The 21,279-nt window shown below is 50.2% G+C and overlaps 1 protein-coding gene across 7 annotated transcripts in view; it reads right to left on the bottom strand.

Moving 5' to 3' along the window:
* The window catches only part of LRWD1 (leucine rich repeats and WD repeat domain containing 1), a 730,516-nt gene that overhangs the window by 654,427 nt on the left and 54,810 nt on the right, over window positions 1–21,279 (bottom strand). The window contains exons 2-3 of one of the 7 annotated variants that reach the window (XM_069614963.1): window positions 3,260–3,346; window positions 3,068–3,176 (exon numbers count right to left, since the gene is read on the bottom strand). The exons of the other annotated variants lie outside the window; for them this stretch is intronic. The gene's annotated coding sequence lies outside the window, so the exon portion shown is untranslated. The remainder of the gene's footprint in view (window positions 1–3,067; window positions 3,177–3,259; window positions 3,347–21,279) is intronic. 7 annotated transcript variants of the gene reach the window in all.

The following is a 21,279-nucleotide window of genomic DNA, read 5'->3' as shown; positions in this document are numbered from 1 at the left end:
CGTACTATTAGGCAGACCAAGTACATATTTCATGCATTTATTTTCAGCGGTCGCCAAAGGGCGAATGCCCTCCCATCACCACAGCTCTGCCCCGTAGATGGCAGCCTGCCTGGGCAGTGTATGCTTCGAACAAAACACGTGCTGCCCAGTTTCCATGTTCAGCTGTGAACTGGGCCATGGCATCACATCTGCCCAAAGTGACCTCTACACCTACCTTAGTTTTCCTCACTTTTACACATTTGAAAACAGGTTGGGTGCAGTCATCTTGTGCCAATCTAAACCGTTGATGCATCGCCCCAAGTTAAAGTGCGCCCGCGGCAAGAATACACATCGCCTGCCCCTCAAACTGACATCACTAGACGCTTATGCCCCGTTTCACAATGCCAATACACGTCTAGTGTCAACGTTGTCTGTGCGCAAGCTACTGACGTGTCTCCATGGAAATGCCAGGATGCCCCTTTCCTCAACAAGTATAAACGGACCCTTTCTGATCAGACAACATTGGAGTTGCATTGTCAATTGTTTCACTGTATTTAGTTCATATCGTTAGCGACTCTGCTCAACTATCTTCGCAGTACGAAGCCCCTGTAAACAGGTACTTAAACTGGTAGCACTGATTTAACTTGTTTTATTTAAATATTTGTCGTATAATGGCAACAATACAGCCCTAGCAGTATGAGCAAGAGTATTCCGAGGAGGAACAAATGGAAAGAGAAAGAAGCTGAACTATGTGGAAATCTAACAAGAGTTGGGAAGATGAATCACCAGGGCATGAGCCCAATCCTAGTTGCATGGAAGAAGTTCCCACCTGGTGCACCTGCAATCGTGGCAAGGTCATGCCAACTGAGGAGGATAACTGCTCTTGCAAAGAAAACTCTGGATACCCGACCTACATAGCCGAAGCACACACCACCGCTATGCGTTACCGAGCTGCATTCCTTCAGAGCAGCCGGCCTCACAAGGTCTGTGTTGAGGATTAGGATGGTGCTTATGCACGAACTTTGCGCAATATTTCGCCCTCCAAGTAACGAGTAAGTGTACTGTAGACGTGATGAGACGACTAACATTTCATGTTGTTATCCTACATTGTTGTAACTCTGATTGATCATTAACAAATGGATTTAGTCTGTAAATGGAATACATTACTCCTACTTATTGGAAAGCAGAGTGTTCATCGCTTACGTGTCTCACTTTCAACTAAAAAACAATATTTCTCTATGACCCAAACCATTCTGGCTTGAATGGATGTTCACTTTTGTAATGTGTCGATACTTCAAAGCCCAAGTACATTTTTCCAGAAAGTTACTTTTCAAAGGGCAACTATGCCATCAAATTTAGGACATTTTTAAGTAAGGTGGTACACTTATCAGGTTCTTTCAATAAAAATATGTAAGTTTCTCTTTCACAGGTGGTACAGTCTAGGGGCTTACCGTTAGTTTACATGTTGGCTTTTTGGGAGGCTTGGATTCCACGTTCAACGAGTAATGCCCGCCTGTGTCGTTCAAGCCATTTGCGCCAAATTCCCCAGTGACAGCAGACAGTACAGGTGATTTTTCCCCAAACTGTGCTGCAACCTCAATTATACAATTTGTATTTAGTTTGTACCATCAACATCACCAAATTAAATACAATCCAAATCGCTACATACGAATAGTGGTATGAATTTCAGTGAGTCAAGAACACGTTCAATCGTCTAGGAAGGTCATGAAAGTATGGTTGGTTCAATTTTGCGATCACCTCATCCCCATCCATTCTCCTTCCAGTATTCCCCCCTCCGGTATTGGGGGGAATGGGAACAGCCAAGGTGCCAAACACCATCTACAACTCAAAGGGATCCTCTAGACCCCAGTCTTCAAGACCCCACCCCAGCAATCAACATAAGTTTGTGTCCCTTCACCAGTGTCAGCAGTGTATGGGGCCTTTGCACTTGCCTCATGCCCATCCATCCCCCCTCCAGTATCAGTGGCAGTTCACACCTAGGTCCATACGCTCCAAAGCGGGCTGGGTGGGTGGCAACACTCAAGATGCCAGACACCATGTGCATCTCAAAAGGGATCTTCCGCACTGTGACCATAGTTCACATGCCACCCCCCCAGACGTGTGTCTCCAGACTCCTCTTCAAGTCCATCCATCACTATCCACTCACTCACTCACTATGGCAGTTCGAACCGAAGACCATGTGCTTGCAAGGCAGCTGGGTGGGTGTGGATGCTGAAGGTGCCACAAGCCGTTATAGCCAACCTCTGTCCAGCATTGAAAATGTACATTACGCATCATACAAAATTATGCACTTTGTTTTTGTGTTGTGATAAAGGTATGTAGCTTTTATTAAACATCAAACTAATAAACCAAACAAGATTTATGTGTTTATGTCATAAATCAACTGTAAAGCATAGTTCTGTACTTTTTGGGCACTTGGACCATTTACAGGCACTGGCCCTTGTTGGCTCACTGACTGCCAACATTGTGGGCTCTCAGGTCCGTGTGTTGGGGACCTATATCTTGTCTGGTGAGCACTTTGCGCTTGATGGCATCTTCCTTCCAGGCCCATGCCACCACCGGGGGGGGGGGTAGGGGGAGGGTCCAGGGCCACTCTGGTTCACCTAAAAGACCCTTGCTCTCCTAAAGCTCTATTCACACCCCCGTCATGGCCACAGGCCCCAGAACACAAGAACCACACCATCTAGTGATGGGGCAATGGGTCACTTGACTCACTTAAGGCCCTTTGGGACCCATAAAAAACAGGGTCCCTGGCTGGACTCAGTCCTGGTGCCTTTGGCACCAGGCTCATACAGAGATGTGAGCAGGAACACTTAATTTCAGTGGCGGAGTGCTTTTATTTTACAAGAACTTTCCAGGAGCTGAAAGCCTTTATTCCAGAGAACATCCTCATGTGCCGACTCATCGGTGTGGCAGGCAGGCTGAACCTGGTGGCCGTGGCTTCAGAAGCTCAGCTATAAGCTGCTCCATCCTTAAGGCCAGTGCTTCGCGTTACTGTGCACTCGCGTGTAATGTGACGCTCACTGCCGCTTGGACCATGAAACCAGGCGTTCTCTTGCATACTCACCTCCAGGAAACCAGTGCTTCATCGCTTCATCTGCAGACTCATCTCCTGACATCCAGTGATCTTGAACCAGACGCTGCAGCACACCACTCCGCATCCACAAACTCGGACCCTGTGAAGAAAAAAGACAAGGTTGGAACATCCGTCCTAGGGCCGCACCGCATTTTAACCCCGCGCGCCCCCTAGTTAATTTACCAGCTACTGTACCACTGCAGCTTCGTTCCTCATTCCCTCCGGCTGCCGCCACGAGCTCTGCAGCTTCTGCCGGGCCAGCAACATCACCTGCAAGAGAAGAAAGCAAAAGAGCAAACATCAAAAGTGGAACGGACAGCAATACAAGACAACAAACTTTACAATACAACAAAAACAGACGAGGAAAGACAAAGGCAAACAGGACCACTTAGCTGAAGTATAGTGGCTTAGTCGTAACAGGACTGGACTACCACGTGCAAGGGACCAGTGAAGGAACTCGGTCCAAATCATACAAGCCCCCCGACCAGAAGGAGCAGGACGGAGTGCTCGCCAAAACGAATCAACAGGAGCAGTCCAGAGCAGCATCATCTATTACCACCAGTCACCACATAAGCGCAGAGGGCGAAGTCAGACCAGAGCAACTTCACCCCCGGGAGGGCTGCAACCATGCCCAAACGCCTCCGCAGAGACCAGGTTGAGCATAACCGCCTTGTTGCTAGCATGTTCAAAATCCCTGTATGGAATAATTCCATCCCATTTACTGATAGGTGGGTTCCATTTTTGTGGAAACACTCTGGGTCAGAATGGACTGCTTCCACCAGGATGTGATGGGAGTTTGCTTCTTGACTCTTCGGTCCTACCCACAAAGGAATGTCCCACAATACATGCAGATTTGTAGTGTTTCTTTTATCTGCTAAGATATTGCTTGTGTAAGCTCTGGTCCTATACATCTTGTGAAACAAGGATTTCCAACCTCCTATCTTGTTGACTACTTGTGTCCCCATGCCTCCACACAATGCTGATGTGGCTGAGACTATCCTCAAAGAATGCATCCCATATTCTGCAATACCTATTGTCCACAAGGCGAGGCCAGACCCAATGTCAGGCCAGACCCAATGTCAGGCCAGACCCTGGACTACCTGCAGTATCGGGTGCCTACTGTCTAAGACCCCATTCTTGACCAGCCTGCCTTCAACTGCCGCCGGTCACCATCTGGCCCTGGACTGCCTGCAGTATCGGATGCCTGCTGTCTACGACCCTACTCTGGCTCTGGTCCTCCATCTGCCATCGCTGGGCCTGGGACTTCCATTGGCACCAACTGGTGCCTGCTGCCTGGCGCTTCCACTCCGACCCGGCGCCTCCCCCGTTAACCCCTAGTGGCAGACACCACTTCATTCTGCCCCTGGTCTGCGGCTATCCTCTCCCCATCCCTCTCCATCTGCTATACTGGTCTCTGTCCTCTCCATCATAAGTCTCTACAGCTACGGACATTCCTTACTCGTCCTATCTCCGAGCCCTCTGTCATGCAATCTTCCAAATCTCCTTTTCACCACCCCTTCTTCCCTCCCACCCGCCCCTCTTTCACTCCTACCTGCTCTCCCTCTTACTCTCCTTTTCCCTCCTAATGCCCAGCCCTCTCCTCTATCCCCTCCCACACTACTACCCTCGCTCACCGCCCTAACCTTCTTTACCCCCCCTACCGCCCGCCACTCCAGCCTCATGAACATGGCACTCTGAAACGCCAGATCCGTCTGCAACAAAACCGCAGCAGTTCTTGACCTATTCTTTTGTCTCAACCTCCATTTCCTAGGCATAACTGAAACCTGGAATCCCCCTTCATAACACCTCTGGCCCCGCTTCCTTCACCTCCTCATCCTTATCCTCCTTCTCTCACACCCGTCGCGCTACTGGCCGTGGCAGAGGCGTTGGCCTCCTCTACCACCCCAAGTACATCTGCTCTTCCTCCTCACCATCTCTCCCATCTTTCCCTTCTTTTGAATTCCTTTACAAATCTTTCTCCTCTCCCCACCCTATTTCCTTCCTGATCATCTATTGTCCCCCTGGCCCTCTTTCTTCCTTCTATGAAGACCTTGATCACCTCCTCTCGCTTATCTCTCCCTCCCCCTCTCCTCTATCAGTGCTTGGCAATTTTAATCTCCATCTTCCTTCTCCCCTCAATCCTCTCCCCTCTTCTCCATCCTTGACTCCTACCTCCTTTCCCCTCTTCCTTGCTCCCCCACTCATTCCTCTGGCTCCACCCTTGACCGCATCTTCAATTCTTCCTACCCCTCTTCCCCAGTCTCTACTCTTCCTGTCCATCTCTCTGATCATGCCTTACTTTCTTTCTCCCCTTCTCCTTTCCCACACTCCTCCGCTGCTAACACCTCCCCTCCAATCTACTCACGGCGTGATTTTCGCAACTTCGACCCCAGCCGCTTTATTGACACTTGCTCTTCTTCGCTTCCAACTCTCCAAGACTTCTCCTTATTATCTGCGAATGATGCTCTATCTTCCCTTTCCTCTTCCATTTCCTCCTTCCTTGATCAACTTTACCCCCTTTCTCTCTTCCGCCCAACACAGAAATCCTCTCAACCTTGGCTTACTCCTCAACTCCTCTCTATGCAGCGCCTTCTCCGTCGTCTCGAGACTCTGGCTCAAAACTCCCTCGCTTTCTAACCAAACCTCTTACCATGCACTTTACGACTCTCGTCTTGCCTCAGCTAAATCCTCTTTCTACTCTAGCCTACTCCAATCTCAAGCCACTCACCCTCGCCGTATCTTCCAAACTCTTCCCCCCCACTCCTGATCCCTCCTCCAATTCTACACTCTCCTTCTGACTTCGCTAACTTCTCCTCTAAGAGTCTTACCCTTTGGCAAAAAATCCACACCCCCTCAGATCCCCCCCCCCTTCATCCTGCATGTCCATCTTCTCTCCCGTCTCCCCTTCCGAAGTCTCCACCCTCCTATCCAAAGCCCACCCCAACTGACCCTCTCCCTTCCCTAAGATTTACCCTCTTATCCCCTACCTCACCTCCTTCAACATCTGTCTCCCCTCATCAACCTTTCCCTCTGCTTTCAAGCATGCCAAGATCATCCCTATTCTAAAGAAACCTTCTGCCGATCCACTTCTTACCTCCAACTTCAGACCCCTCTCTCTCTTCTCCCATTCCTCTCCAAGCTTCGAGCCCTCGCCTACTCTCAGCTCTCATCCTTTGTCACTAATTTCTCTCTCCTACCACCCTCCCAATCTGGCTTCCGTCCCAAACATTCCACTGAAACTGCTCTCCTCTATCCTTAACTCCCTCCTCGACATGCCAAGCAATACTCTATCCTTATTCTGCCAAGCAATACTCTATCCTTATTCTCCTCGATCTCTCTGCAGCCTTTGAAACTGTCGATCATCCCCTCCTTCACACTCTATCCTCCTTTGGGTTCAAAGGCTCTGTTCTCAACTGGTTATCCTCTTACCTCTTTTCCCGTTCCTTTACTGTCTCCTGGGGTGGCCGGTCCTCTCCTACCTATCCTCTTGAATACAGCATACCCCAAGGTTCGGTGCTTGGTCCCTTACTCTTCTCTCTTTACACCTCCCTCATTGTCCCCGTTATCTCCTCGTTTGGCATCTCCCACCATTTCTATGCCAGCGACACTCAACTCTTTCTCTCCTTCTCCTCCTTCTAAACTGACCTTCACCAAAAACTCTTACTGCCATTAAGAACTGGATGTTTTCCCACTTTCTCTCTCAACACTGACAAGACCGAAGTTGTATTCTTTCCCTCCAACTCTCTTCCCCCCTCCCCATCCTCCCCCATTCATTCACTTTCCTCCCTCTAATCTCCCTATCTCCCTCCAAGCTCGTAATTTAGGCATTCTTTTGACTCCTCTCTCCTTCTCCCAACATATTTCCCTCACTTCTCGCATCTGTCGCTACCACCTCTTCAATATTCGCAAAATCCGTCCCTCTCTCACTTTCAACGCTACCAAACTCTTAATCACCTCCCTCATTTTCTCCCACCTCTTCTACTGCTCTTTGGACTACCTACTTTTCATCTTGGCCCTCTTAAATCCATCTACCACTCTGATGTTTGTACCCTCTGTCTCCTTACCTCCATCTCTATCTCTCTCTTACGTTGGCTGGCTTCCATTTCACTCCCAACTTAAATTTCACTTTCTCTGCCTGGTCTTCAAATCTCTCCATGGTCTCGATCCCCCTTATCTCTCCTCTCTTCTCTCCTACTCCCCTCCCGTTCCCTTCGGTCCGCTGACCATTTCCTTCTCACTGTACCTCCGTCCCCCTGTGCCTCCTCCCGCTTCTGCTCCTTCCAACTCCTAGCACCTCTGCACTGGAACTCCCTTTTTCTTGCTATCCGTTCTACCCCCACCTTCACCTCATTCTGCACTTCCCTTAAATCTCTCCTCCTCCATTCTCCTCTTTGAAACCCCTTCCGCATGCCCTCCCTCATTCTTTCCCCTTAACTATCTCCCTCCCCTCTCTCACCCTTCCCCATCTCTCCTCCTAATCTCCACCCCTCCCCCCACCCAGTACCACCCCCGGCTTCCCCCCCCCTTCAGTAAATTGCTCTCCTCACTGTTTTGTTGATTAATTCATATTGTAATTGCTTCCACCGCTACATTGTTTGTTTTATGTATTAAGTTGTTCCACTGTACAGCGCTTTGGTGTAAGGCGCTTTATAAATCAATAAATACAAATGTCTCCCGAGTCCCCTCTTAAAGACCCCATCCCAGCAATCAACATAAGTAAGAGTCCCTTCTGCAGTGATCGGGGCCTTTTGCGCTCGCCTTATGCACATCCATCCCCCTCCCCCCCACGAGTATCAATGGCAGTTGGCACTTAGAAAAAAAAAAATTAAAAAGTCATACTGGGCCCTAAAATGGTCTCAGGCACCAATGAAAACGAAGCACACAGTTCAAAGTCACTATTCATTCCTTTTCGGACGCAGTTTGAATACTACCCAAAAAGGTGAGTATTTTGCTGAAACGGTGATGCAAATTGTACATTTTTTTATTCAGAAACTGTTCACTACTAGCCGCATATTGAAGTAACTAAAACTGGCACACATGGCCCAAAAACGTTGGGCATATATTTTTTTTCCCCCTCTAACTCTGGCCCTATAGGCAGTACGAGCAGGTCTATCTATGCCTCTACTCTCGCACCTGGCTGGGTACGGCAGATGTGAAACATTGGCAGAGGCTGAGTGGGTGGCACCAAACACTTCATACATTCCAATTGCAAAAAAAAAAAATTCCTGCAGCGCCCCGCGCCCGCATTTCTCCCAAAGTACCTCCTTCTCCCAATACGCCCGTGATTGGCTAAATTCACTTCCCTGTTTAGGTCCATCAACCGTACTTCCGCCGCTCTCAGCCTCTTTCCAAATACCAGCCAGGTGAACTTGTGTACCTTCCGAGGTTATTTTTTTGTGCCAATTTGCTAGAGGGCGACTCCTACAGAGGCGGCTCCAGATCGTGTCTGCAGGCGTCAGCAGGGGAAGCCAGTGTCCAGCCGTCAACCAGCAACAACCAACAAGGCGAGTACAGCCAAGGTGGCTCCCACTGTACAAAATACACAATCTCAGAACTTTCCCCCTTGCCTAATCCGCACCTAGACTGCACTCCCATAACATTACTGTGCTATCTAGCTGTAAACCACTCTTCAGACTGTTGCATCTGAGTTACTACCGTGTTGCACTCTACCAGTCTCAACGCCTAAAAACCATTCCTGTTTGCACCTCTCGCATCTAGTTAGAGTGGCCAAGAGATAGTGTTGTATTTCACCCGCTTATCTGATTTCGCATCTAGATAACGTGCTCAAAGGATTGTGTTGTATTCTGTGTAATATTCCGCTTATTGCACCTTAGTTACTGTGTTGTATTCTGCCCTCTTCAGACTGTCTCGCATCTAGATTGTGCGCTCAAAGGATTATGGTGTTGTATTCTGTGTAGTATTCTGCCTATTGCACCTACTGAGTTAGTGTGCCCATGAGAATAATGTGCTGTAGTCCGCCAGTCTAAAACGCTTACAATTATTCAAACTTGCCTACCCCTCATCTGATTTGTAGTTCTAGGCCCCACTTCCAACCACTTGCCCTCCATTCCAGCTTCCAATCACCAGATGGAGACACCAGCTCGCAAGAATCCTCCCCTCTGCCCCGATTCCTAGAATTCCCCCTCCCTCCTCACTCATCCCCCACTGCACCTGCCCCGCACTCTTGAACCCACCTTTTCAAACCCACCTACTATTCCCCCCCTGAACACAACTATTGAAACCCACCCACGCACTTCACTGCAGCCGAACGCCGCTCGCCCCTACCCCACTTCCATCTCTAAAAATCAGAGGTGCACTCTGGCTTACCAACCACCTTCCCCCACAGAAGCCTATTCCCGCCCATCCATCCATCCATCCATCCATCCGCTCCATCCTCCCTCTGACCGTTATTGAGAACTCCCTAATACCCCGCGCCATGACACCTCGCCCCCTATCAAACTCCCAAGCGAGAGGATCCCGCTGGCTAAAACCCACATCTTCTTCCACCCCTTCCTTGCACCCCCCTCCCCAATCGAACATCCCCCTCACAACCCCGTCCCTCTCACTACCACCCTACCTCCCCTTCCCTAATACCCCCTGCATCCCCTCCCCAAGACCCTCGCCAACAACCACCCCCTTCATATCCCTCATCCTCTAAAAACTGCACATCTCGCCCTCGCAAGAACTGCAGCTTCATCCCCATCTCCTTCCAACCCCCCCCTACCCTCACACCCCCATTGCACCAAAACCCATAAAAGTATAAAAGTAGAAAACTAGCCTGCCATCCCCCTCCACGACTGCCCATTCCTCACCACTTCCGACCCAACCCCTCCCGCCGCCCTCTCTGCTTCCAGCCCCACTGTGAAAACAAAATCAAAATATCGAGGCTGAGTACCCCAAAAGGAAATACACCGAACTCTGGTTACAAAGGAACATACAAAGATCTTTATTTTATACTGAACAGTTTTCCAAGAAAAGTAACAGATAGCTATCGCCCTCAGTACCACACAACGAACTCCAGCGTGGTTCAGTGTGCTTAATGAGAGACGCTGTACATTAGAATTTGTTGCTCTTTTATACCATCTGCAAACATGATGTCCAACCCTACTTCGGGTTAATATTCCTCTAATGCATTACTGATCTAGGGTTCATACCACTATATGCATAGGTATTGCCTTTAATACATTTGTCAACAAGCCTACATGGTAACAGTGTATTTTAGGATTTCTCATAAACGTCTTCTCAAACATTAATACAATGTAGTTAAACAAGAGTTCTTAGTTCAGTATTTGGATACATTGTTCTTAACATATGCTCATGGATTAGTTTCATTGCACGAGTAATCCTTTACACACAGGTTAATGAAGGACAAGGTCTCAGTTCACGACCCCCAATAAGTGGCCTGCAGGCAAGTTACATATTAATTGCACACAGGAGGTCAAGACAGCCATGTTGTATTTCGAAATGACATCGTCCACCATTTTAACTCACAGGGTGACTTTACAGAGAGAGAGCCTAAAATGGCGGATTGACCTAAAATGGCGGTTTACATTGATTCTAAGGTCAGGACCTTGCAACACGGATTCCTTCTCAAGAGGCTTATAAGCAGCTTGGCGTAGGCCAATCTACATAGAGTTGTTGCAATAGGAGGTAAAATATAATTTCCCGTTTGACACCACCCTCTTGACTTCTCAGCCTGCACAACAGAAGACTTGATCCCTTCGAGACCCACTCCAATCTCTAACCCCCCCTCACATCCAATGACCATCTTTGCACTCACCCGACCATCCCTGACCCTATCCACACCCTCCTGATATCTTCCTCCGCCCGCCTACTCTTCCCATCCTCCACCGATGTATCTCCATCCCCTGCCACTCAGAACCCGATGGCACCCTCCCCCATCACTACCCTCTCCTCTCCCAGTCCCAACAACCCAGAACCTCCCCACCCCCCCTCCAAGCTCCTCCTGCCCACTCTGCGATAACCACCCCCAACCACATATCCCACACCAAAGTCAACTACATCATTTTTAAAGCCCGCTCTGTAGCGAAAAACAGACAGCATCTTCAACCTCCTCTGACAAACCTGTCCTAGTCTTTATCACTGAAAACTGGTTCTGACAACTTCGCCGCTGTTGCACATGAAGCAAACATCAAAAAAACAGTCCGCCTTCTCCTTGCACCATCGTAACTACAAAACTGAAATCCGGAAAGCCAAAAAAGCCTATTACAACAATCGAATTCACAACTGTGGAAACAGCAAAGCACTCCATAAAATGATTTCTGAATTCGTCAAACCCAATTGCACCTCAACCCAATATGCCCCATCACAATCACTGTGACTCACTCTCCCTACACTTCTACACCACTGCTCTGGACAGGACCACCGTCCTTAAACTGTCCCTCCTCTACTCAACCCAACGACTGAGCAACCCCTTAACTACTCCTTTGCCCCATCCCCCAATGTACCCACTTGCGATTCCTTGAAACCCATCTCCAGCGACGAGTTCGCCCCATCAGCTAGCAAACTGGCTGGCTCTCCCCCTTGACCCCAGTCCCGCCTCTGTCCTAAAAGAAATATTCTCATCCACCTGCACAGGAGAACATGCAAGAACCATACTAAATGACCCTCTCAGCTCTGGCACATTCCCGGATGCCCTCAAAATCTCACATCAAGCCTCATCTTCAAAAGCCATCCCTCGACCCTCAACCCCAAAAACTACAGACCCATTTCGAACACCAAATTCCTTGCAAAACTATCGACCGGACAGCATACTCCCAGCTAAACGCCTTTGTTGAATCCAACAACCTCCTTGACCCCACACAACCATGCTTCAGACCTCGACATGGTACCAAAAGCACTTGGACCTCCATCTGGGACGATCCTAAGGTCACTGCTGACTCTGAAGGATACGCTGCACCAATTCTCCTCGACCTCTGCAGCCTTTGACACGATCAACCACTATCCTCCTTGACCGTCTCCACTCCCTTGGAATCTGTGGCACCGCTCTCAAGTGGATCGCCTCCTTCCTCAGCAACAGAAAACAAATAACCATCCTCTCCCCATTTGGCTCAGCTGCTCGCTAAGTTAATACTGGAGTACCGCAAGGCGCATGTCTATCTGCTCTCCTATTCAACCTCTATATGCCGACCCTACCCAATTATCTGCCCGCACAACATCTCATGCTACAACTACACTGACGATACACAAATCCTTAAATTCCACAACTCAGACACCAACCCCCCCCAGCCCGACCTCGAACCCTGTCTCCTAGATATTGACCGATCGATGACAATTAACCACTGCCTCTTAATATACATCTTGTCTCCCACTAAAACTGAAATCATGGTGTGCAGCAACACTTCTTTCCCACCTCATCCTATTTCTTGGCCCCTTCCCTAGGCCAGCCCCTCCCCCTCCTCCTCCTCCTCCAACAGTAAAAACCCTAGGCTGCACTATGGACTCTGGACTAACCCTCTCCCGACAGATCAACAATGTGTCTACATGAGGGGACGTGGCTAACCGCGGGATGGAGTAGACGTGCGTCTGCTCGGCTCCCGTGGCCGCACTAACATCCTGATATAAAAAAGCCTGTTTTCGGGGGGTAATAAGAGCTGGAGATACTCCGATACGATAGCGAACACCCTTGGGCATACCCAGAGCGAAGATCGAAGAGAACCGCGGTCGGATTCCCCGGAGATGACCGTGTGAAGTTTTCTAGCGACAGCAGCCGGCCCGACTTCAAAATGGCCACGGGCGCACGCAGCTGAACGTCCTGTGCACACCCAGCGAGGCCGCGCTGAGACGGTGGCCGAACCGCAACGGACTGGTCGATCACAGCGGGAGAAAGGTGTGGACCCGGGGAGGCCTCGATCAGCGGACACACTCTTGCAGGACAGCACAGACAAGTTAGAGGGAGAGCCTGCCGAAGAGTGGACCCTAGGCCTCCCGCGCCGGCTCCCACCCCTCGGGGGCCTGGCTGGAGCACCATCACTGGCCACGAAGTCAAGAAGGCCTGCAAGGGGAGAGAAGTCCGTACACCCCGGTGAGCTCTGCCCTCCGAGCGGGGTGGCCCTGAGAGGCGACCCCAGTATCATATGCGTGGACACGTGGGCCGGTGCGAGAGCGGGGGACACGCCTTGCCCCGGGAGGCACGCTACTGCTGGGCGACGGGCGGTTCCGTCAGCCCTGGAGGGTGGACATATCCCCGGAGCACAGCAGCTACAAAGGGTGCGATTTGCCGACAAGGGCCACACCTGGCAGCGTGGTGCTCGGGCAAAAGCTGACTAGACGGGCGCCCACATCAACCCATATAGCGTACACTGTGGACTGGGCGCTATAGGGAAAGACAGGCCGAGGAAGCTTCACACCCAAAGCAAAATGGATCAATACACCATTCCTCCTCCCCAGCCCACTGAGCCCTCAGATGACATGGAGACGGACCAAGGAATATCGCTCAAAGACATCATGGCCGCCATTACCGACTCCCGCAGGTCCATGTAGCAGAAAATGGACGGAATTAGCATGGATGTCTCCCTCCTCAGGCACAACCTCCAAAAACTGATGGCACGCACCGGGGAAGCTGAGCAGCACATTTCTAATACGGAGGACAGAATGAACACCGTGCAACAACAACTTCACAACACAATGTCCAAACTGAAGGTGGTGGAAGACAGAATTGAAGAGGGAGAGGGCAGATCCAGGCGCAATAATGTACGCATCCTGGGTATACCCGAAAAGGCAGAGGGCCCCTGCATGGAACTCTTTCTAGAACAATGGCTTTTCGAGCCCGATGCCTTTTCCAAGTTCTTTTCCATAGAAAGGGCATAGGGTGCCCACGGGCAGGCCACCCCCCCCCCCCCCCCAAGAACTGATATAGCACGATTCTTAAATTACACAGACCGCGACGCCCTGCTGCAACATGCGCGCGCCAAAGGAGCGGTCACGTTCAATGGCTCCAAAATCGCCTTTTTCCGGATTACACGAGGGAAGTGCAAAGGGCAAGGCAATCCTTTGACTCCCTGAAAAGACAGCTACACACGATGGGCGTGAAATACGGCCTGCTCTTCCCTGCACAGCTCAAGATTTACCATAAAGGCACAACAGTCCACTTTAGTGACCCTAAGGAGGCTTGGCGCTGGGCCGAGCAAAACAGAGGGAGACTGGTCCGCCCCCCGCGAAAATAGGGGGAGAAACCGAAGCCCTCCGCCAGACCAGCAGCGAGAACCCCGCCGACCACCACCGCAGGACCCACCGGAAGACCTAATGGGGGTGATAACCCCCTCACCACGGCTGTCAATCCTGTGTCCATATGGAGATACTCAAGTCAGACCATAGATTTTCTCACAGTACACACACACACACACACACACAGAGATAGGCAGCACACATCCACCTGTAGCGGCCGCGGTACACCCTAGGCCCTACGATAGGAAAAGAGCCCCCCCCCCCTGAAAGTGCAACAAATTCCAGGTGTAGTTTACGCGTGGATTCCCTTGGGGGGGAACACCTTTAGAGGAGTACTACCCTCCCCCCTGGGCTGCTCCTAGAGGAAGGCCACTTTTGTTTGATATTAAGTTTGGTGCATGTTGGGTGTCCAGTTGACACCATAGAGTCTTGGTTCAGGTGACCGATGCTTCTAGTTGGGAGGAGTATATGGTGGGGGGTTTTGGGTTTGTTAAGCACAGCTTCATCAGGGACCTATCAAGCTAATGGAGAAACATGGCCAGGAAGGTCGCCAGTACACCACTGGCATGTTTCCGACAGGCGCATAACGCTGCCGGTGACAAACAGGGCAGCCACCGACACATACTCACATGGCAGAGTATCGTAATAAAGTCGACACTCTCAGAACACTGAGGCTCATGTCGTGGAATGTCAATGACCTGGGCAAGGCAATTAAGCGCCGCCTGGTGCGCCAATTTTTGAACAGACGGGGGGGCTGACAGTGTTCCTGTCCGAGACACATCTCGCAGGCACAGAATGCACCCTATTTAAGCGTACAAATTATAAGCTGATATTTCACTCAGGCTTTACGATGGGCTCGAGAGGCATTATGATCCCGATACACAAAAACCTGCCCCTCCACCTCTACACAGTGACTCATGATACAGAAGGAAAATACACATGTGACGGGCGACCTATGTGGGCAGTCCATTGCACTGATAGCCATCTATGCACCACTGACCCTTCTAGAATCACTGCTCACTGACATTACCCCGTTAATTGCTAATGACACCTCCGACTGCCTGATACTAGGCGGTGACTTCAATGAAGTCATGAATGTTACTCTGGACAGATCCCATATACGAAATAGGAACCCCAAAGTCCCCACTAGGCTTGCTACTTTCGCCAACGCACTCGGCCTATGCGATGTGTGGAGGGAACTGCACCCAGACGCTAAAGTGTACCCTTTCCACTCGGGGGCCCATGCCTCGCTCTCCAGACTGGACTACTTCTTCACTCCCACAACTGACCTACACAGAGCACAGGAAATAAACATGCTACCTAGAGGCATCTCTGATCACTCTCCGCTAGAAATGCTACTTATAACGTCCCGGAGGGTCCCACCGCCATGTTTGCGCCTAAACAGTTACTATCTGGGAGACCCGGAGCTGGTAGACAAACTACAGGAGACCACCAACTCATATTTTGAGTTAAACACACAGACTGCAACGAACCCTGAAATGCTATGGGAAGCCTATAAAAGGGTGTTGAGGGGCAAACTAATATCATGGACGGCGGCCAAAAAGAGGCTGCACATGAGTAAGATCCTTGAAGCGGAGCTCCAGGTCAAACAGGCAGAGGAGAGGCACGTAGATGAAAATAGTCCGGCCTCTAACCGGACGTTGCTACTTGCACAAAAAAGATAGCAAAGCATAGCGATGGACAATGCGCGCCAAGCACACACTGCAATGAGAGCAAGGATCTATGAAACCGGTGACAAGGCAGGCAAGATGCTGGCATGGCTGGAGAGGAAGGAGCAGGGACGTAGCCATGTCCGGAGACTTGAAGCGGACGATCGAACGCAAGGGTAACAGACCAGGAAATAACCCAGGACTTTGCGGAATACTACGCAGAGCTATACAGTGAATCCACAAACCCGATGGACGCTACGATTATGGACCGAATTGAAACCCCTACCCTGAATGAGGCGCAAAGGCAACGACTGGAGCGAGAAATCACGGAGGATGAGATCCTAGCCGCCATTTCTGGGCTCCAGACCGGTAAGACTCCTGGTCCAAACAGCTTCCAGGTAGAGCTATGGCGAAGGGTGGGCACTAACGTGCTAGCCCCCCCAGCTCCTGCAAATGTACCTCCATGCACGTGAAAACGGCATTCTCCCTCCAGATCTCCGAGAAGCAACAATTGTAGTGATCCCTAAGCCGGACAAGCCCCCAGACAGATGTAGCTCGTACAGGCCCATCTCACTCATCAACTCTGAAACTAAAATACTGGCGAAGCTTCTAGCGGACCGTCTACAAGAGGTAATTCCCTCCTTGATCCACCCGGACCAGTGCGGTTTCATGCCACAAAGATCAACTCGCATGACCCTCTGCAGACTATTCGCGGCTTTGGAAAGAGCCGGCAGCATACAGGGACCACTGGCCCTGTTGGCAATGGACTTTGAAAAAGCCTTCGATTCGGTGAGATGGGAGGCTGTCTGGACCATTATGCGCCGCATGGGCTTTGGCGAGAACTACATGAGTTGGGTGAGGCTACTACACGAATCCCCGGTTGCTAGAACCAGGGTCAACGGTTGGCGATCAGAAGTCTTCAGTCTGGGAAGGGGTACAAGGCAGGGCTGCCCACTATTCGCCATGATCTTTGCTATTGCGATCGAACCCCTGGCGATCCTGTTGCAAAACGACTCAACATGGGAGGGTTTCCGATGGTCCGATACCTGGGAAGACAGAATATCCTTTACGCAGATGACATACTCATCTACCTGAAGGACCCAAATACCTCCTGCCCCAGAGTCGTGCACCTGCTGGGCCAATATGAGGCATTCTGTGGACTGCGAGTGAACTGATCCAAGTCCATCCTTTTTCCTATAGGGAACACTCCATCGTCGTGTCTGGCGATGGCCCCTACCAAATCGAGAAGGAACAATTCAAATACCTGGGGATACACATCACAATGCACCTTACTGAATATACTGCCCTGAACCTGTCCCCCCTGATGGCAAAATTTGCAGACGACACTCGCCACTGGACCTCCTTGCCGCTGACACTGATGGGTAGGGCAGCATTGTTTAAAATGATCGCCCTCCCGAAATTTCTATACATCCTGCAAAATGCGCCATTGCATATCGACCAACGGGACTACCACAAAATTGAATGCACCCTCCGGAAACTGCTCTGGAAAGGAGGCCACCCGAGAATTGCGCTTGCAACCCTTCAGAGGTCCGTTCGGGGTGGGAAGGGGGGAAAAAAAAACAAAATTGGGCTGCCCAGGATGCAATCATGCTACTGGGCCAGTCAGATGGAGGTAGTAAACGACATGCTTCACGGAGACAGGAGTCTCCCGCACATCAAGGGCTTCTATTGCAACACTACAAACAAGCCAATAGAGCACCTCTACAGAGACTTGGACTGCCCTCCGAAATCTGACATGGCATCCCACATAATGAGAATTTGGAAGGAAGCGCTTCGATTCTTGGGGTGGGGCGGGAAAACAACACTGGCCCAGCCGTTGTGGAACAATTGCAACCTTCCCGAAGTACAGAAACTGCCGAAATGGCCCGAATGGACCCAGCGTGGAATCTCCACCGTTGGATATGTGGTACAGGAAGACAACCTGGCAACGTTCGAGATAATGCAAGAAAGGTTCTCCCTGCCAGACACGGAAAGGTTGCACCACATGCAGCTAAATCATGCTTGGACAGCCCACCGACGGACCATACAAGATCTGCCCGAAAGCTCCCCGCTTGAACGAAACAGTCCTGGAACGGGTAGAGCAGGTGGTCACCTCCACCATGTACACTGTAATAACCTCCTTCGCAACATCAGAGCTATCCGACCTGAAAACAAAATGGGAGCGAGATGTGGGCCCCCTCCTTCCGGAAGACTGGACGGAGGCCCTGATGTACCTGCGTGAAACCACCATCTCTTCGAGACTCCGACTCGTCCAGCTGAAGATCCTGCACCGCACCTACTACCCGAGAGTAGCACTCTTCCGATGGGGCAAGGTCGTGGACACAAAGTGCCTATGCTGCAAGCGAGAGGAAGGTACCTTTTTCATATCCTGTGGGAGTGTAACAGTATTCAGTTGCTCTGGCAGAAATGCTGCGATAAACTGTCTAACGTTCTGGGCAAGACGATACAGAGGTGCCCGAAACAATTGCTTCTGGGGGTCTCTGGGGAAACTGACTTATGTCGCTATGAGAAACTGCTGTGGTCAACCGCGTTCGCAGTCCTTAGGCGGAACATTGCACAACTATGGGGTTCGGAGCGCACACCCAGTTACGACCAGTGGGTCACGGACGTGGACATATGTGCGGTAATGGAGCACCGGGTGTACAAAGCAAGAGGGTGCCCCCAAAAAGCAGGGAAAATATGGAGAAGATGGGAAGAGGACAGCTGAAGGCCAAGGCTGACCCTATATCCACTGTGACTGTGAGACCCATTGAAAGGGAAATACTAACTCTGTTAAGGGCGCCCTGTGCCATGAAATCATCCTATGTAAAACTTGATGGTATGTTGGACCAAGGTCCCTGAAGCTGAGTTTGTAACGGTTAATGTTGTTTTTCTTGATTGCATTGCTCTCTCCCCACCACACCCCTGCCTTGACACTCTTCCCCCCCCCTTCCTTCTCTCCCTCTCCCCCCCCTTTACTTCCCCCCCTCCCACGCCCCCTCCCTGGAATGTTGAGAGATGTTTGTAATGATGCTTAACCTTGAAAACCAATACAATCTTTGATCCAAAAAAAAACAATGTGTCTAAATGTAGTCACTACCATCTCAAACGCATCTTTCCCTACCCCTCCTTCCTGAACAGACTTGCCACAGTTATGTCCATTGAAATGTCGAGACTGGAATGAGCACCGGAATACCACCTTCTTAAACTCCAAAGAGCGCAAAGCGCTGCTGCTAATTTGCTCCTCGCCAAAAGGTCCAATAGACCACACCTCTCCGGCTCTCTGAACCCTCCATTGGCTCCCAGTCGGACGAAGGGCCTCCTTCAAGATCCTCTGCATCACTCACCGAGCAGAGCACAAGACCGGCCCACTATATCTACAAGAAAACCTTCCCTCCCACCCCGCACCCCAAGATCAAGCACTGCCCTCCTCTTAATGATCCCTCCCACCAGCTCTGTCAGGATCGGAGTAACCGCTTTCTCAACCTTGGCCCCGACTCTGTGGAACTCACTGCCCCCACATATTCGACACACCCAAGACCATGACATTCCGTAAAGTACTAAAAATGTGACTGTCCATAACACCAACATCATCCTTAGAAGCAACTGAATTTCCAACATCCAATGACTAAATACACATTGGGACTCCCGACCAGGTCACCAGTGAATACGACCATCAAGTCAGCTTTTGACCACTGTATCCAGAATAATTACCTCCTTGGATCAAAACTCCTCGCAATTCCTGTTCAACAACTAGTCTAGCCCTGTGTCGTCGCTGTGTATCCTTCGCCTGTATTGTCGCTATGTATCGCCCTTCACCTCTATTCCCTGTGATGTCACTGCAACCCCCACTGTGCCCGTGTCTCGTTGTGTACCCTACCTCCCTGTTCCCCATGATGTCCCCATGTATCCCTCTACCCCGCTGTCCTGTCACTGGAGAGATGTGCGGTCCTGTGCTGTCCTCACTTCAGGATTTAAATGAATAGGTTTTTAATTTACCATTGGTGGTGAGGCAGGCATTACCATTATGAGCCCTTCCGGTATGGTGAGCACTATAAAAATGCCCTTGCTAAAGAGCATGCCTAAAAAGGCTATGGTCTAGTTTGTTAGGTTAAAATGATAACATTTAGTTACAAGACACATCCATATCCAATCTGCTGAATATGGTCTAGAGCATGAGGTCGCTCATGCCCAGTGTGGTCGACCGGTTTCGATGATATTCGTGATTTGGATCAATAAAATACAAAGTGGGATCAGCTCAAGACTGGGGAGGTGCCGGCGAGCACCCCCCCCCTGTCCCCCAGGTCTCGGTGAGAGGGTGAGAGTGAGCTTGATATTTGCCAGCTTGTCTTTGCGCACCAAACACAATGAGTTAGGCTAACTCTGGTGCACGCTGTGAAGACTTGTGGGCACATTTGTTACTGGCTGGCATTGTCGCGCACCATTCACAGTGCGCTGAACGTTCAACAAGTCAGCTGTGGAAACTAAAGCTCGAGCAACATTGTTAACTTGCTTAGAACATTTCGGATGGGTGGAAATCTGGGACTGCATTTGTTTGAATCAATTCAAGGGCAGAGAAGAAAATGCAATGTTGTATGTGCCGCTTGCTCTTTTCATTTTCATGTTGTCAAACATTATGTTAAACATGGGGAACGCTTTAAGGTGGTTACTGGATAAGCTGAAGAGCGCCATTCAGGAAGTGGTGCATGGGAAATATCATATATTGAAGTTGTGCATTGTCTTTTCATGTTGTTAGCAGTGGCAGTTATCTATGGCCAGCAATAACTAGCAACTTGCTTGTAGAATGAAGATCAGCCAGGCTGGTGCAGAAAAATAAATAAAACTAAAGCACAGATGCTTCAAGACAACAGAGCCTCACAGAATCGCTTCTCGGCACACCATCAGACCAAGGGTACAGACCTTGTCTGGAGTCCAATGTCCAGCAACACTGCCCTTAGCCGCGGCTTCGCCAAGCTCAAGAGTTTTAAGGTGGGGCAGGTGTGTACAAAGCTGTGGGCTTCTCCTCTACCTCACAGGGTCCTCTGCAAGACTGCCCTCAGCCACCCTTCCTTGCTTAAGTAGCTGGCTACCAGGACTTTACTCAGGTTGTCATGTTCCCAGTGCAGACGCATACCCACAAGCACTTATTCCGTATTGGGATTTTGTTTTCCAGGGAATATTTCAGGGCAGATTGCTAGGTTTAAAACGCGAGCACTTTTTATAATTTCCTCGGGTAATTTTTTTCTGGTATTCATTAGTTAAAGAGTCCAATGCCATGTAGAGAAGCAGATGTACACGTCACTCATGGAGCACGCTCCCTCAGTTGTCTTATTGAAGAAATTGCAA

This window comes from Ambystoma mexicanum, chromosome 9 (assembly GCF_040938575.1).
Source record: "Ambystoma mexicanum isolate Mex_15411 chromosome 9, UKY_AmexF1_1, whole genome shotgun sequence".
NCBI lineage: Eukaryota > Metazoa > Chordata > Amphibia > Caudata > Ambystomatidae > Ambystoma > Ambystoma mexicanum.
The sequence above is the reverse complement of the archived record's forward strand: the minus strand, read 5'-3'. Positions and strand labels throughout refer to the sequence as shown.